The following is a 4,830-nucleotide window of genomic DNA, read 5'->3' on the forward strand; positions in this document are numbered from 1 at the left end:
AGTCTAATTTCATTCTTCTGCAGGTGGACGTCCAGTTTTCCAAACACCATTCATTAAAGAGACTGTTCTTTTTTCATTATGTGTTTTTGGCACTTTTGTTGAAAATCAGTTGCCTGAAACACTTGGATTTATTTCTAGGTTCCTTATTCTATTGTATTGGTCTATGTGTCTCTTTTTATGCCAATACCATACTGCTTTTATTACCATAGCTTTGTCGTATATTTTGAAATTAAGTACTATAATGCCTCCAGCTTTGTTCTTCTTGCTCAAGATTGCTTGGTCTGTTTAGGGTCTTTTGTGGTTCTATATAAATTTTAAGATTGTTTCTCTATTTCTATGAAAAATATCATTGGTATTTTGACAAGAACTGCATTGAATTTTTTGATTATTTTGGGTAGCATGAATATTTTAGCAGTTTTAGTTCTTCCAATCCATGAACAAGGAATTTTTCCATTTAATTTGTTCAATTTCTTTAACCAATGTCTTATAGATTTCAGTATATGTATCTTTCACCTTTTCGTTTTAATTTATGCCTGAGCATTTTCATGTTTTGAAAATAGGATTGTTTTATTGATTCTTTTAAAAATAGTTTGTTGTTAGTGTAACACTACTTTTTTTTTTTGTTAATATACATTAAGTTCTAGGATACATGTACAGAACGTGCAGGTTTGTTATATAGGCATAAATGTGCCTTGGTGGTTTGCAGCACCTATCAACTCGTCATCTGCATTAGGTATTTCTCCTAATGTTAGCCCTCTCCTAGCCCCCCAATCCCCGACAGGCCCCAGTGTGTGATGTTCCCCTCTCTGTGTCCGTGTGTTCTCATTGTTCAACTCCCACTTATAAGTGAGAACATGTGGTGTTTGGTTTTTTGTTCCTGTGTTAGTTTACTGAGAATAATGGTTTCCAGTTTCATCCATGTCCCTGCAAAGGACATGAACTCATCATTTTTTATGGGTGCATAGTATTCCATGGTGCTTATGTGCCACATTTTCTTTTTACAGCCTGTCATTGTTGGGCATTTGGGTTGGTTCCAAGTCTTTGCTATTGTGAACAGTGTCACAATAAACATACGTGTACATGTGTCTTTATAGCAGCAAGATTTATAATTCTTTGGGTATATATCTAGTAATGGGATAGCATGATTTATAATATTACCTTTAGGTATATACCCAGTAATGGGATTGCTGGGTCAAATTGTATTTCTGGTTCTAGATCCTTGAGGAATTGCCACACTGTTTTCTACAATGGCTGAACTAATTTACACTCCCACCAACAGTATAAAAGCGTTCCTATTTCTCCACATCTTCTCCAGCATCTGTTGTTTCCTGACTTTTTAATGATCACCATTCTAACTGGCGTGAGATGGTAACTCATTGTGGTTTTGATTTGCATTTCTCTAATGACCAGTGATAATGAACTTTTTTTCATATGTTTGTTGGGCACATAAATGTCTTCTTTTGAGAAGTGTCTATTTATATCCTTGGCCACTTTTTGATGGAGTTGTTTGTTTTTTTTCTTGTAAATTTGTTTAAGTTACTTGTAGATTCTGGATATTAGCCCTTTGTCAGTTGGATAGATTGCAAAAATGTTCTTCCATTCTGTAGGTTACCTGTTCATTCTGATGATAGTTTCTTTTGCTGTGCAGAAGTTCTTTAGTTTAATTAGATCCCATTTGTTGATTTTGACTTTTGTTGCCATTGCTTTTGGTGTTTTAGTCTTGAAGTCTTTGCCCATGCCTATGTCCTGAATGGTATTGCCCAGGTTTTCTTGTAGGATTTTTATGGTTTTAGGTCTCACGTTTAAGTCTTTAATCCATCTTGAGATAATTTTTGCATAAGGTGTAAGGAAGGGGTCCAGTTTCTGTTTTCTGCATATGGCTTGCCAGTTTTCCCAACACCATTTATTAAACAGGGAATCTTTTCCCCATTGCTTGTTTTTGTCAGGTTTGTCCAAATCAGATGGGTGCAGATGTGTGGTGTTATTTCTGAGGTCTCTGTTCTGTTCCATTGCTCTATGTATTTGTTTTGGTACCAGTACCATGCTGTTTTGGTTACTGTAGCCTTGTAGTATAGTTTGAAGGCAGGTAGCATGATGCCTCCAGTTTTGTTCTTTTTGCCTAGAATTGTCTTGGCTATACAGGCTCTTTTTTTGGTTCCATATGAAATTTAAAGTAGTTTTTCTAATTCTGCGAAGAATGTTAATGGTAGCTTGATTGGGATAGCATTGAATCTATAAATTACTTTGGGCAGTATGGCCATTTTCATGATATTGATTCTTCCTATCCATGAGCATGGACTGTTTTTCCATTTGTTTGTGTTCTCTCTTATTTCCTTGAGCAGTGGTTTGTAGTTCTCCTTGAAAAGGTCCTTCATATTCCTTGTAAATTGTACTCATAGGTATTTTATTCTCTTTGAAGCAATTGTGAATGGGAGTTCACTCATGATTTGGCTCTTTGTTTGTCTATTATTGGTATATAGGAATGCTTGTGATTTTTGCACATTGATTTTGTATGCTGAGACTTTGTTGAAGTTGCTTATCAGCTTAAGGAGATTTTGGCCTGAGACGATGGGGGGTTTGCTAAATATATAATCATGTCATCTGCAAACAGAGATAATTTGACTTCCTTTCTTCCTATTTGAATACCCTTTATTTCTTTCTCTTGCCTGATCATCCTGGCCAGAACTTCCAATACTATGTTGAATAGGAGTGGTGAGAGAGGGCATCTTTGTCTTGTCCTGGTTTTCAAAGAAAATGCTTCCAGCTTTTGCCTATTCAGTATGATGTTGGCTGTGGTTTTGTAAAGGGCAAAACAGGCTCCCTTTCCTCAAGCCTCTTTTCATTAAAGCCTGTAAAAATTACAGAAAAAATATTCAGAATGGGTTAAGCAATTTGACAGTCAGGAAATTCAGTTGAAAAGTGAGGTTTAAAACCTTCCTCAGAAAGTTAAAGTTCTAAATTGTATTGAGAAAATAGAATAAAGATTCACAGAATATTTACATTAGAATGAATTAATTAAGTACAGAACATTTTAAAGGCAACTAAAAAGATCAACCATGCATATTAAGTAACAGATACCTACAGAAAAAAGCCAAAGTCTGTCTTTGTCTTGCATTTTAAAATTGATATATCATAGTTATACATAGGCCAAAATTCTTAAAGAACAATTGGTAAAAATTACTTGTTCCTATCAAAGACTCACTATTTCCCATATTTAAAAAGCTTATAGTTATGGACTTATAGTTCGATCAAACCTCAATGAGGTTCAATGAGTTAAGAAAATCCATATGAAAGACCAGAGATCAGCTAATTTTCCCCCCAAGAGCCAGATAGAAAATATTTTACGTTTTGCAGGCCAAGAAGCAAAATTTAAATATTACAAAAGTACTTAGGCAACAAGACAGAAAAATTCCCACGTAGTGTTCTATTGGCTAAAATTAAAAAAAAAAAAACAACCCTGACAATAGTAAATGTTAGAAAAAATGCAGAGCAAAGGGGACTCTTATTTATTACTGATGGAAATGCAAAATGTTACAATCACTTTGAAGAACCACTTGGCAGTTTCTTATAAAGCTTATAATAAACTCACCATATGATCCAACCACCATCATTCTTCAAAGAACTAGAAAAAAAAATCCTAAAATTCATATGGAACCAAAAAAGAGCCCACATAGCCAAAGCAAGACTAAGCAAAAAGAACAAATCTAGAGGCATCACTTTACCTGATTTCAAACTATACTATAAGGCCATAGTCACCAAAGCAGCATGGTAAGGGTATAAAAATACGCACATAGACCAATGTAACATAATACAGAACCAAGAAATAAACCCAAATACTTACAGCCAACTGATCTTTGACAAAGCAAACAGAAACATAAAGTGGGGAGAGGACACACTGTTCAACCGATGGTGCTGGGATAATTGGCAAGCCACATGTAGGATAACGAACCTGGATCCTCATCTCTCACTTTATACAAAAGTCACCACAAGATGGATCAAAGACTTAAATCTAAGACTTGAAACTGTAAAAATTCTAGAAGATAACATCGGTAAAAACCTTCTATACATTGGCTTAGGCAAAGATTTCTGACCAAGAACCCAAAAGCAAATGCAACAAAATCCAAGATAAATAGGTGGGGTTTAATGAAACTAAAGAGCCTTTGCACAGCTAAAGGAATAGTCAGCATAGTAGATAACCCACAGACTGGGAGAACATTTTTCACAATCTATACATCTGACAAAGGACTAATAATCCAGTATTTACAAGGAACTCAGACAAATTAGCAAGAAAAAAAAATCAAACAATCCCATCAATTAGTGGACTCAGGACATGAACAGACAATTCTCAAAAGAAGATATACAAATGGCCAGCAAACATGTGAATAAATGCTCAACATCACAAATGATCAGAGAAATGCAAATCAAAACTGCCATGAGATACCAACCTTACTCCTGCAAGAATGACCATTATAAAAAAATTTAAAAAAATAAATGTTGGCATGGATGTGGTGAAAGGGAACACTTTACACTGCTGGTGGGAATGTAAACTAGTACAACCATTATGGAAAACAGTGTGGAGATTCCTTAAATAACTAAAAGTGGAACTACCATTTGATCCAGCAATCACCTCACTAGGTATCTACTCAGAGGAAAAGAAGTCATTATACGAAAATATACTTGCACATGAATGTTTATAGCAGTGCAGTTTGCAATTGCAAAAATGTGGAACCAGCCCAAATGCCCATCAATCAATGAGTAGATAAAGAAACCGTGGTATATATGTACAATGGAATACTACTCAGCCATAAAAAGGAATGAATTAATGGCATT

Source organism: Mandrillus leucophaeus, unplaced genomic scaffold, assembly GCF_000951045.1.
Source record: "Mandrillus leucophaeus isolate KB7577 unplaced genomic scaffold, Mleu.le_1.0 Scaffold392, whole genome shotgun sequence".
In the NCBI taxonomy this organism is placed as follows: Eukaryota; Metazoa; Chordata; class Mammalia; order Primates; family Cercopithecidae; genus Mandrillus; species Mandrillus leucophaeus.